Below are 14,000 nucleotides of genomic sequence, written 5' to 3' on the forward strand. Positions count from 1 at the left end.
AACAAACTTGCGTAGCCTTAGCATTGCATTGCCTTAGAATTTATGGGGACATTGATACTTCTCATGCAATGTATATGCCCTCTGGGGTTGTCCACACTATTGAAGGGGGGAGCCACAATAGAAAATTAATGTTTAGGACAGTAGTGTACTTGTGTCATATGTGCAGAGGTTATGTTTTGTAAATATATGTTTTTGTACATTCTCAGCACAAATACAAAGAAAATGAGAAGTGAATTCAATCACATGTGAAAGGATCATGAAATGTGTCCTTGTCCACAAATATAGTTATATCTTTTCCTCCATACCACGTTTCTTCATATATTGTGTTCACTTTAGCCAGATAATGTATGGTGTAATAGTTGGGTATACCCCTAGCTGTCAGATCCATTTGGCCAGTTGTCATGACGAAACTACAACTCCCAAAATGCACTCTGCCCTGTACAGTCCATATGCCACAGTGTGCCTTTTTATGCTCGGTGACTGCTGCATGGACACAGAATCAGTGAATGGAAGCATCGGACACACAATGGTACAGCACTGTTTCACTCACATCATACTCCCAGACACATTTGGCTTATGATGCACTTACCATGTCCCTGCTGCTCATGCTCCTCCAGCTGAGCATGGAGGGTCGGTCAAGCTGCTCGCAGGACCCTCCTGTACAGTGGGGATAGGCGAGGACGATGCACATGGTGCTGGGAGGACTGGCCCACCATCTCCTCAGCCTTGTGCCGGGACCACCGTTTCAGGTCCTCCCAGTGCTTGCGGCATGCCCTCGCACTCCTGGTGTGGACTCCCACTGCACTGCAGCGCTCCCCGATGTTGGCCCACAGCCTGGCCCAGGCTGCATTGCTCAGCTGGTGTTCAGGGTCCCCATATAGCTGAGGATATTTGGCCAGCCCCCCCTCAGCAAAGATGTCTAACTCCCTTTCAGTGAAAGGGGGTGCCTTCTCTTCGTAACCCTCAGCCATTATGGGGATAATAAGTATGATGGGAGCAGCAGGCTGTCAGAGGATCTGATCTGTGAGTGAGGATGACTCAGAATGAACACAAAATGGATGCCAACTATTTCCTGTGATGTATTTCCTGCCTCCAAATTCCTGTAAAACATTTCCTGACTGAAATAATGTGCTCCGGGTCATTTTCGGAGTTTACGGCCCGCAAGCGCAGTTTCCGATTCCGGAGCGGAGGGTCCGCGCACGCGCCGTACGCTCCGTGATCAGGACTTCCGCTTTTGTGCCGTAAACTCTGAAAATGACCCGGAAATGATTTTTCAATACATTATATGTTTGACAGGGAGTGGGAGGCAGGAAATACATCACAGGAAATAGTTGGCAGCCATTTTGTATTCATCCATATCCATCCCCAATCATGAATGTAATCTACTGCCATCCTGCTGTTCTGTTGTGGATAAAAAAGAAAAGACAGTGCATGTGTGAATTATTAAAATGTAACAAGAGGGGGAAGAGACCATTTAAAGACATTTCTGCACTAATGGGCGGGGGGCTGACACAACATGAAACCCCTGTTTCACTTTCTCATGCTTTGCATCATGGTACATGTAGTCCATATTGGGTGCTCAGTAGCAGAGTTGTGTGATGTGTTACGTAACATTGGGGTGGAGAAGTGTGGATATATCACAGACACATGGGGGCAGATTTATGTTCCCTGGCACATCCCTGCAGATCAGCAGGGATGCGCCATGGGAGATGCGTCACGCAAGTGTTCCCTTGCACCACCGCAGAAGCGCCGCATTCACAATGCCGTGCATCGTGGCGCAAGGACAAGCAGATGCGTGACGCATCTGGCCGGCGTAAGGTTGGTGCATTGCTGGAGTTGCGTCTCAACCGCCCCACAGCTCCAGCACGGCTCGGGGTGCCCCTATCCCTGACATGCTGCGTCAATCCTTAAGCCTGCTTCAAGCAGGCGCAGGGCTTTGACGCAGCATGGCCTGAAATGTGTCAGCGTGAAATCTTGTGGATTTCAATCAGCCACTTTTCAGAGGCATTCCTGTGCCAGAGGCCCCCCCCTGTGCAGGTACGCCCACATGTGGTGCAAGCTTGACAACGTGACGCATCTCCCTAGATGTGTCACGTTGTAAATAGCAAGCAGCATGGCGCTGTGTCGGCGCTGCCACTGCGTCACTTAAGTGACGCAACGGGGGCGCAAAAGTGGTGCACGGGGCGTATTCATCTGCCCCATGGTGTCTGATTCACCCATGACATCACTCACGTCGTAGGCGCATCTTTTGGGGGTGAGTCACATCTGTTGATGGCACAGGCGCGCCAATGCTATGGTTATGGCATTTTCTGATTCAGTGACCCATCCTCAGGAGGTCCAGCTGTGTCTCTCAGTACATGTATCATTTTCCATCAGCGTCAATAGATTCTTTCGGGACATCCACTACACTGATCGCTGACATGGGCACATGAGCTGCAGCACGCTCAACCTTTAGACTACTGTCACCAGCTGTGATGAACATGCAGTTAGTGTGGCTTGCAATGTTGTCTCAGGAAGGAATTTATTGACACAGTCATGTATATCCAAGTTTCATCATTGGCAACAGACAGCAATCCACATTTAGTCCATTCCACTACAGGTTGCTCATGTGAAAAATGTGGCAACGAGCTGCTCACGGACTTGCATGCCCTGACCTCGGTTATGTGCCATGGGCCGGTTTCCCAGATTCAGAGCTAGCCGAGGTTCCAGCGGTATGTGTAAGCCATGCGCTAAGGCAATGTTGTGCAAGACACAACAGGCTAATATGATCTTGCATACGACTTCTGGGGAGTACTGCAGCACCCCCCCTGTACGGTCGAGACATCTGAATTGCGACTTCAACAGACCAAAGGTGCGCTCTATGATGGCTCGAGTCCGTATGTGTGCCCGATTGTACCTACGCTGTGGTACAGTGTTTGCACGCCTGTAAGGGGTGAGGAGATGTGGGGTGAGTGCATACCCAGCGTCACCTGAGGAGAGGGGAAAGGGCAGTTGGTTATATTTCCCTCTTTGACTTGCACAGGACATGATCTGTACTGTATTACATGCAGTATCTGTTGGGCCATGTATGTAGCTTTATGATTCTTATTGTACAATGGTTTATGTTGGGGGGCATTCATACATTAGCAAAACACATTTCCCTCATTTCTAACGCTTGGTACTTACCCAGTAGCCACATGTTGTCAAATTCTCCCGCAGCCATCCGCCGGGCAAGAGGTGACATGCGGAATATGAAGCTGTCATGGGTACTGCCTGGGAACACCGCATGCACATTGATGAACCTCCCCCTGGCATCACAGACAGCTTGCACGTTGATGGAATGCATCGGTGTCTGTTGCAGAAGATGTGTACAATGTGGCGGGGTGGCTGAAGGGCCACATGGGTACAATCAATTGCACCCAGCACACGTGGGAATTGTGCAATGAGATAGAAATCTCGTGCTGCCCTTTGTCTCAGGGCCAGTGTACGTGGCATGTGTATGTGGTTGTGGGATCTTGCAGTGATGCATCTCAGTACCTGATGCAGGCACCACGACTGGCTCGCCTGGGATATGCCCACATGGTCACTGGAGACCCTTTGGAAAGAGCCAGTGGCAAAGAAATGGAGTGCAGAGAGGATCTTGAGATATGCTGGGATTGCATGGGAGCAGCAGGTCACAGAGTCAAGTTCCTGCTCCCACTCGTATACCATATCCAAGATGACTTCTGGAGGGAAACGGTACCTGGCCCTTACATCTTGGCTGGAAAGTCCAAATAGGTTGATCCTCTGCCTGAAGATCCTCTCTGCTCTCCTCCTCCTCCTCCTCCTCAAGTGGTTTTGCCGCATGGCAAGGGGCAGTGCATCAAACACATTCAGTGACATGTTGTAAGGGTTTGTGTGTGTGTCTGCTCTGCAGTTATACGTGCTGCTGACCTGGGATTGGCTGGAGTGTGTCAGCTGATGCACGATGGGGGATGGTAGGGACTTGGACAGGTGTTTACCCTTGGCTCAAATGATCAATGGCCACAGTTAATGTAGTCTTGCCAAAATCGGAAGTTCCGGTCCATGAGCGGACTTTCCGGTCCGCATGCGGACTTTCCGGCCCGTGACCGGATTTTCCAGCCATGAAGTGGACTTCCCGCTCCGGACCCGGAAAGTCCGCTCCGGACCCGGATAGTCCGCCCCGGACCCGGAAAGTCCGCTCCGGAGGCGGAAATTCCGGCCCGAGTGCGGACGTAAGTTTAGTGGTCGTAAATGGATTCTGTGAATAGCAAAAGTCCTAAGTTCATTTTGTGAATAGCAAAAGTAGTAAGTTCACTCTGTGAATACCAGTAGTAGTAGGTGCATTCTGTGAATACCAAAATGGTAGTAAGTTTAGGATTTAGTCTTAAGTTTGTTCTGTGAATCGGGCCCATAGACATTAATTAGTATTTTTCTCTTTCACCTGTTCTCCTTTTATTTTTGTATTTTTTCTATATGATGTGTCCATAACAAACACAAACTGCTGCATGCTCCCTGAATCTAGCACTCTCCATTCACTCTCTTATTCTTTATCATTTCTTATGGCCTAGAAAGGACCAGGGGCCTTCGGCCGATCGAGCAAAGAGACTTTTTTTTTTTCTTTTCTCTATACTGGCATGGCCGACAGTTGAGGCTTGCATACGATCACTATCATTCAGGGTTTTCCTGATTGCTCACATAAGGGGGGAGTGGGGAGGGGGGGGGCGGGAAGGGAGGGAGGGGCGTGGGCACCAGGGCTGAAAAGAAAAACGGCACAGAAATGCAATGGATAATCACATATATTTTTTTTTACCTTCATATTTATGGTTAAGGGCATTTTTCTTTTTGTTCATGGCTAAGACTGATGAACTTAGAATCGTCTCTGTGAACATCTGTGGGTTGAATGACCCTGCTCAAAGACAGAACGTGGCTCAGGGTCTGCGGTCTTTAGGGGGAAATGTTATTTGTCTCCAGGAAACCCATTTAGAGAGCTCACAAAAACACCTATTAGGCACACTTGGGTATAAAGTTGTGGGGGCTACCACACACGGTGCAAAGACCAAAGGGGTGGGGATCATCGTAGATAGAGGATCTACTATCAGCAACTTACGAGTGAAATCAGACCCACTTGGTAGGTGGCTAATAACTGAATGCCATCTTCCCTCTAGTATTCCGTTCACTATATGTTCAATATATAGCAGCAACATTGACGATCCAGGGACTATAAACCATGTCTCGGGGGAACTTGCTCATTGGCCCACTCCTATTATTCTATGCGGAGACTTTAACATTCATTTGCCCAGTAACTGGGAAATGAACAGCAGCTGGAGATACAAAGGTAGGAAACCTCTAGTATTTCAGGCCTTAACTAACTTACTTCAGGATCATGGGCTAAGGGATGTCTGGGCTACCCATAGGTCTACACAGCCGGGGTATACCTTTTTTTCTGCTCCACATCATACAGTAGTGAGATTAGATTATTTCTTTATTTCTTCGTCATTTCTCGCTAACTGTACTATTGACATGGCACCTCGATTTATGTCAGACCATAACCCGCTTATTCTTAACTTGAAGGGATTAGGGAGATGTAAGGGAATACCCAGATGGAGCTTTGAGAAGGCTCTCCTACAAGATGTAGGTTATCAGGCACATATGAAGGGTTGGATCCCAGAGTTTTTGGAGACTAACATAGGCTCTGCGCCCGTAATGACGGTTTGGGATACATTAAAAGCAGGGATCAGGGGTGAAACCCTAAGGTTTTCAATAAGAAAAAATAAAAAGGATAAGCTTCTAATAAGTGATCTCCAGGAAAAACTAAGGGGGGCAGAAACCAAACTGACCCAACTGATCCAAACAGGACAAGATATTAAAATGGCCCAAAGAGAGGTTATTGTCGCGAGAGGAGAGATAGGGGCAGTCTTTGCAGAAAAAACGCTTCCAAGTGGGCAATTACACAGGAAAAAAACTACGAGTGCAGTGATAGCATTGGGCATCATCTAGCAATCAAGACCAGACAGCAGGTTGTTAATAGTGAAATTCACGCAATTAAGTTAATTAACGGGCTAGAATCCAACGACCCTAGTGCTATACAGAGGGGAATTCATGATTTTTATGCCAGGCTGTACATTGAAGAAAACCACATTTGGACAGACACTCTTGAACAAAAAATGACTAGCTACCTTAATGAGAGCGATCTTAAACATCTTAGCTCTGAAAACAGAGAACTATTGGATTATATACCAACCTGGGGTGAAATCTTGAGATCCCTTTTAAGCCTGCCTGATGGAAAAGCTGCAGGCATGGACGGTATTCCTGTTGAATTCTACAAGATTTTTGCCCCGCAAATTGAGTCAATCTTCACAAATGTAGTAACCTCTATCTTCAACGGGACCTCCACTCCTGCCTCCTGGTCAACAGCCCGGATATCTATATTTCCTAAGAAGGATAAGTCTCCGTTGGAGATGGGCTCATATAGACCATCACACTTATCAACTGTGATTCAAAAACATTTTCAAAAATACTGGCAAATAGAATATCTTCGGTCATTGAGTCTTTAGTGTCTAAGTGGCAGCATGGCTTTATTCCCAAAAAAGGCACCACGGAGCACGTTAGGCGGGCCATTACCCTGTTTGATGCAGCGCAAGCAGCTGGAGACCCGATGTCGCTTATTCTACTAGACGCTGAAAAAGCATTTGATCGGGTCTCCTGGCGGTTCGTTTGGGCGGTAATGGACAAGCTGGGTTTTGGCTCAAGATTCACGTCAGCCGTGCAGGCCCTGTATTTTAAACTTATGGCCTGTCTCTGCATCAACGGGCAACTCACGGAACTCTTTAACATCTCACGAGGTACCAGACAGGGCTGCCCCTGCTCACCTCTCTTGTTCGCCCTTTACCTTGACCCCTTTATCAAACAAATTGAAAAAAAAAAAAATATCACCGCGGTTAAATTTCAGGGAATTGATATCAAAGTTTTGGCCTACGCGGACGATTTGCCATTACTTCCCCAGACCCAGAGAATGCCATACTTGCATTAGAGACAGAAGCCCTAAAATTCGGGCAAATGTCCGGATATGCCCTGAAAATAAATAAAACACAAATAATTACAAATAAAGAAATTATCTGGACTGACGACAGGGTAGTGTTTAAAGCTAAATATCTAGGGTTTTTTTATCAGCAAATCTTGATAAAATAGTAACAGACAATCTTACTCCTCTAGCTGTAGACACTAAAAAGTCTCTTAAACGATTGGATAATTTATATCTGACTCTGGTTGGAAGATGTAATGTCATAAAAATGACATACTTCCCTAAGTTACTCTACTTCTTCCGTTCTATACCCTTGGAATTTAGTAAACCTAATCTTGTAAAATTCCAACAAATTTTTACTCAATTTATCTGGGCATACTCCTCACCAAGACGGGCACTAAGGCAACTTTTGCTTCCAAAAGATAGAGGCGGGTGGTCTCTCCCTAATATCAAATTATATTACTGGGCCTCTGTTATGCAATTTAGTTCTGGGTTGGTAGGAGAGTCCCTCCCCCTTTCCACATCAGGGCTCGCCTCTCCCTTTCACCTCTTGTTAGGTGAACATCATCGGGGCTGTCTCTTCCGGGAGAACTCCTATGGATACTACAAGAGTGTGAGATTTAAGACTCTAATGAACTCATACAAAGTGTTTCGTAACATCCAAAGACTTTTCGGACTGGGAAGGTTTAACTTCTAATCCCCCACTATTGACAACCCTAATCTTCCTGCTATATTTGAAAAATCCTATTTTTCAGACTGGTTTAGTGCCGGCATAGTGAAGCTTGGGGACCTTATTACCACAGAGGGGGTAAACTCTTTTACAAGTCTGCAATTAAAATTCAAACTGAAAAGCCAAGACGCATTTAAATACCTCTCTATATTTGACTTCTTAAATATGAAAGCTGGGGGCGCTGCGGGGTTTGCTGAAGTGGAATTTGTTAATTTACTGCGTAGTACTACAACACCTAGAATAGGATCCCTCTACAACAATTTAAATAAGCAAACCCCTGATGATCTCCAGATAATAGCCACTAAATGGCATTCTAAATTTGAATGTCCACACAACTTATTTTATAATTCTTTAACACTCTCTCAGAGTATTTTGCTCTCAGCTAAACTGCAAGCCCAACACTTTAAAACTATTTTTTTCTGTACAACACCCCTAACAAAATCGCTAAACGGGGCGCAGGCAAGGGGACTTTTTGCCCCCGGTGCTCGGAATTTGCTCCGGATTCTATCCATATATTTGCGACCTGCCCCAGACTCTTTCCAAATCTTCTTTAAATACAGGAATTTTTGTGGGAAGTCACTTCCCAGGCTATCACGTTAAATCCCACAGTCATTATGCTGGGAACGCAATCTAACATCCCTAGGATAAAAAGTGAAGGATTAATTTTTATTGCAATGGCAATATGGAGGATTTGTGTTGCTTCGGCTTGGCGGGACTCTGATTCTCCTTTATTTTCTCAGTGGCTGGCCAGACTGGTAGCAACTTATCATTTAGAGAAAGCTGTCTATGCCAAGAAAGGTCATAGAGGACGGAAGAAGGGCTTAGAGGTTTGGGAAAAGTTAACTTCTTGGTTGGACCAGCCCTGAGTAACCATTGTACTTTTCAATCCTCCTTCCGCACTCTAATTTAGGTGCCTTCTAGGATCTACAGCATTCTCCTTTTAACCTACTCTTTTCTCTTTATTCTCTTTTTTTTCTTTTCTTTTTTTTTTTTTTTTATCTGTGCAAATGTGCTAAATTGTTGCTGTTTTTTGTTCGGTCCTCCTCCCGGTGCTTTTGGGTGGGGGTGGGGGGGTACTGGGGGTTTAAAAAAAGGCGATAAAAAGTTTGACGTTAGCGAGAGAAAAGTGACGAAAGGCCAATTTGCGGCAAAAAAAACTCACGTTAGTCAACCCAACGTCACTTTTTTTGCCTCTAGAGGCAAAAATAGCCTAAAAGTCCACCTCCAATGAAAAAAAGAAAAGAAAAACAATGGAATGCAGAATGGAGCAGCCAGGCTAAGTGCACCACAGATCAACAGCCCCCCCAAACTTCCCAACAGCCAGGATGACCAGCCAGAGTCCCAGGGGGGGGAGGAAATAGAGATTCAGGGCTACATTTATGAAAAGAGGTGCATCGTTGGGAAAAGCCATTGATGCATCACTTTTTATAGCATCCTTGCAACACCATAGCAGCCAAAACCTTGAAAGTGCGGACAGTCCCTGGGGCTCGAAGGTCTTGCTAGGCCTGCGTCTGAGACCCGGAGTGGGAGGGAAAGGTGCTGTGGAGTTGCTGGCTCATAGCAGTTGACATTGAGGTGTTGCTGATCGCCATTACCTGGTAGTGAAGTCCGGCAGGTCACATGGAGGCACTTTGCTGACCTGTATGAGAAGACCACCTGGCACCCCTTGGAGCTGTGAATGGTAGAGGTGCTCCTGCGCAACAACGTAGGGAGGTCTGCATCGCATACCACGTGCAACACCGGGGTGAACAGAGGAGATTACCAATGTTGGGCCGTGCCTCTCTGCATCACAGGCCGGGGGATGTTGCATTGGATGGATGCTGTAGAGGGTGAGGCTCCTGAGCTTGCCTGAACATGTGTATTGGGAACGCTGCAACTTCACACCCAAGGGGACCCTGTTGCATCACCTGCATCGGGAGGTTCCCCAGCGGACTTGGCATGACTGTTGTACCCAGGCTTGTGAAATCCCACCTGGCTGAGGCTCCTGCTTGCTGAGTCACAGATTTGGAGAGAGTGCAGTGCATTGAGCATCGGTGTCAATGTCCAGGTGATGAGAAGGTGGGACGCATAGTGGAAGAGGCCTGGGGTCGAGCCTAGGCCTAGCACCTGTGGGTGATGCACACCGTGCCCTGAGCAATCCCTGCAATGCGGCTGACCTACATCACCAAGGGCACCGTACAAGGCTGGTGAGGGACTCCACTGACTGGCTCAAGTCACTGGGATTAGCCATTGGTGGCAGTGGATGCCAGGGGCATGGGGGTGGTTAGGGCCCAGGCCCTTGGGTATGAAGCTTCATCTGCTGTTACTCACTGGGGAACACGGAATCCGGTCGCCACTGTTAGATTGGAAAAGGCAACTGGGTGGTGCTGCCTTTCCTTGCCCACTGTTAGTTTGGTTTTGGGTGTACGGAAACTATTCCTTAGTGGACTTCCTCTTCCCACAGCACTGCGTTGTCTTGTTGCTGCTGTCCCCATCTGCTGAGGCTGGTTCCTCTGAGGTCAGGTGTTTGAGTCCCTTATCCACCCGCAGGCTCCTGCCTGCGCCTCATCCCTGGTGGTCCAGTGGTAGAGAGTCACTGCTCTGCAGCTTGACTGCCCTCCTATCCCTCTTTTCTGCTGTTCCTGACCATCTTTCTGCTCTTCTCTGTTACTTTTCTACCTTTGTTTTTTTTAAATCTTTGCTTTGTTTGGCTTTGTTTTTCCTGTGCTTTTATTTCAGTTCCTTTTTCCCTGTCCTCTACCTCGTTGCCGCTGCGATCCCCCATGTCCCCGTCCCCTTCAGTGTCCTTTCCCGCATTTCCCGCCTACCAGCTGTCCACCCCCCCGCAGCACTGCTTAATGGCAGGTGCTGTGCGGCCATGCACAGCTGGCGTGCCACTGGTGCGCCAAAGACAAGCCAAAAGCAAGCCAGTCTGCGTGGGAAACATTGTTTACATCACGGTGTTCACACCGCAATACCTTTACAACAGGGGTATTACAACGCAAGTCATTACAATGACTTACACTCAATGGCGATCTAACCTAAGGAATAGTATGATTTACTATTCCAACACATTCCCTACTGTATGTAGACTGGAGTTGGAATAGTAAATCATATTATTCCTAAGTCCAGCGCCCTCCAGCGCAAGTCGTTATAACGACTTGCGTTGTAATGCCTGCGTTGTAAAGGCATTGCGGTGTAAACACCATGATGTAACGTGGTATATTCAGTCTGCGTCTGTCCACCCCTGTACCGCGCCCAGCACCAGGGACCCTGCATCTTGGACACTCCACCACTAAGACCCCAGCACCTTCCTCGACCTCAACCCTGGAAACCACACCACTTGCCATCTAGCATCACCAAAGAATATCCTTGCACCCTGTGCCTGCCGAAAATGTAAACACACCTTCTGTCACATCAGCACACCTGCACATCTTGCCGCCCATCCGACCAACAGCGCACCTGACCAGCTCAACTGCATCTCCTCAACATGCGGGCCCTCCACAAATATGCCACAGGAATATGGGACCTCCTCGATGCCACCTCTTCAGACATCACCTTCTTCACAGAAACCTGGACCAACCTCTGCTCCCTCAGCACCACACCTCTGCCAATGCTTACAGATGCCAACACCGCAGCACGCAAACTCTACCAATGGATCTCCAACTGCGCCGACACCCTGGCACCCCTCAAGAAAAGACCCAGCAAACAACACTCCAAGAAGGCCAACTGGTTCACTACCACCTCCACTAGTCCAGATGCACCTGCAGACATCTTGTTGAGAGGAGTTGGAGCCAGAACAATACCCCTGAAACACACACAACCTTCAAATCCGCCATCAACGCACACCACACAGAGGAGGAGGAAACACCCTGGATTGATAGGTTATGTGCAGGTAGGTGTACCTTCCTGCAGAACATCAATCAACTCCGTAACACCATGGTGCAAGGGTGCCTGCGTTGGCACATGACAGCCATTGTGCATCAATGAAGGGTAAAAATACAGGGGGGCTTATTCATGAGCCCCTTCTGACAGTTTAAAGCCGCTGGTGCATCTTTTTTTTGGCGTACTTGCAGAGTTAAGTTTGCACCACATTAAACAGTATTTACAAAGTCACTCATCAAGGCATATGCATGACATTGTAAACCCCTGCGCCACATTTTACCTGAGTCAGGTATGATGTCTGCAGGATGGGCGTTCCCATGCAACAAAGCCTTATGGGAGTGGTTATGGTGTAGTGAAATCTATCAGATTTCACTGCTACAATTCTAGGACGCCACTGCATCAAAACCTTACGCCTGCCTCATGGCGGGCGTAAGGGTGACACAGTGCCATAGGAATAGGCCTGGCCCATGCATTGCTGGAGTTGTGTCATGCTTATGACACAACTGCAGCAATGCATGACTTTAGCGCTCACAGATATGTCAGGGTTCCAGACGTATCTGTCATTGATTGTGATATGGTGCGCCATACAGTAAATACTGGGCATCAATGGTGTCGCAAGGAGAGCGCAGTGAAAAGTGTAACAATGCTGTTTTTTCACAGCGAAGCAACACTTTTCATGTATGAGGCAAAGGATGCATTCTATCTTATTGATAGGGCGCATTCCTGACCTTTTGCTTAGGCGCAGGGCAGCACAGCAATATCACTTGCAGTGCTATCCAGAACCCAAACACCTTATTTGTGGGCCCAAGCATTTGCACCAATTTTAAGACCAGCTATTTTTTGGTCATAAAAAACTGCCTCTAACTTGACTTAGAGGAAGTTTTTTCAGTTTTGCACCATACAAGGAATTCCTTGTAAATATTGTGAAGTGTGGTCAGCGGCTGTTTTTTCACGGGAACGCCTACCTTGCATCTCATTTTCGTTAAGTCTCGCTAACAGAAGTGGTGATCTTGAAAATTCAATCTTTACGCTGGAAAAGTGCTGCTACCTGCAGTTAGCGGCAAATTTGTAAATAAGGCAGAAAAAAAGCCACCGTACAGTCAAACAATTGACGCTACGGCGGCGTTAGGTCCTTGTAAAGATGCCCCTCAATCTGTTATAGAGGATAAATCCACACTAGCAAAAAGGGCCCATGGGTGGATGAAAATAAATAACTATAAGTCTATTGCCCTCCAAGATTACCTTGCCATTGGTTTCCCAACTTTTATCAAGCTGCAGTTTATAAAATACCAGTTAAAGAGCATATGGCACCCTGGCTGCGTGGAAATCTACCTGCTACCTGCCGAGTCTGTGGGACCAATATGGAAGATCTGTTGCACTTAGTCTGTGCCTGAAACACTGTATAGACAGAAAGGAAATGACTATTTATCAGGGCATTTAACCAAAGGGGAATTCGAACAAGAAGGCAGGCAATTCTAGCCTGTTTCAATCCAGGGGACTGCCGCTTTGTCAAATTTTTGCTAAAAGTGGAGCAAAGATTACAGCAAACGTAATCTGTCCAGCACTGCCAGCACTGCCAACATAAACTGCTGCTCAAATGGTTACATCATTCTTAAGGAACAATGTGACCCCTTACCAAGGCAACACTGGGGCAACACTGGGGCTGACCTGTTTTATTCTTGAACTAAATCTCCCCCATGAAAATCCAAGATTCGTAAATACGCCTTAAATTAAACTATAAACAAAGGGGCAGATTTACAAGAAAGTGACGCATCTGTGGAGATGCGTCACTTTCCCTGCGCCAACGTTCCAAATCCTTGTGTCACCATGGATGAGCCGTATTTACAATACGGCGCACCATGGCGCAAGGATTGACAGATGCGTCAGAAATTCTGACGCATCTCTGAGTCACTTTTACTGGGCTTGCTGCAACGGTATGCCCACCCTGCATACATTTTATGTGGCGCAGGGCTTCACAACGTGACGCATCTCCCTAGATGCGTCACGTTGTAAATGGGCCGCAACTTTTACGCTGCTGCTGCATCACAAAAGTGACGCAACGACGGTGCAAAAGTGACGCAAGGGGCTTGTAAATCTGCCCCAAGGTGTAAACATTTTCCCTTTTACGTGACATTGTCCTACATGAAAATATCTAATCTGCTAGAATAGCACTTCCTGTTTACTAAAGCACTGATATTTACCTTATTTCTTACCACTCAACAATTTCAAATTCCAATGTATAGACTCTGATTTTTGAATTACTAATTTCATGCAAATCATATATTTGTATATTTATATCACGTAGAACTTTGATTGCAATGGTTTTAAGTAACTAAGCAATTATTTAAATAAACCTAACCTCGCCTAACAATATGTGAGTGACATATTTGAAGCACAATGTTA

This window comes from Triturus cristatus, chromosome 2_1 (genome assembly GCF_964204655.1).
Source record: "Triturus cristatus chromosome 2_1, aTriCri1.1, whole genome shotgun sequence".
In the NCBI taxonomy this organism is placed as follows: Eukaryota; Metazoa; Chordata; class Amphibia; order Caudata; family Salamandridae; genus Triturus; species Triturus cristatus.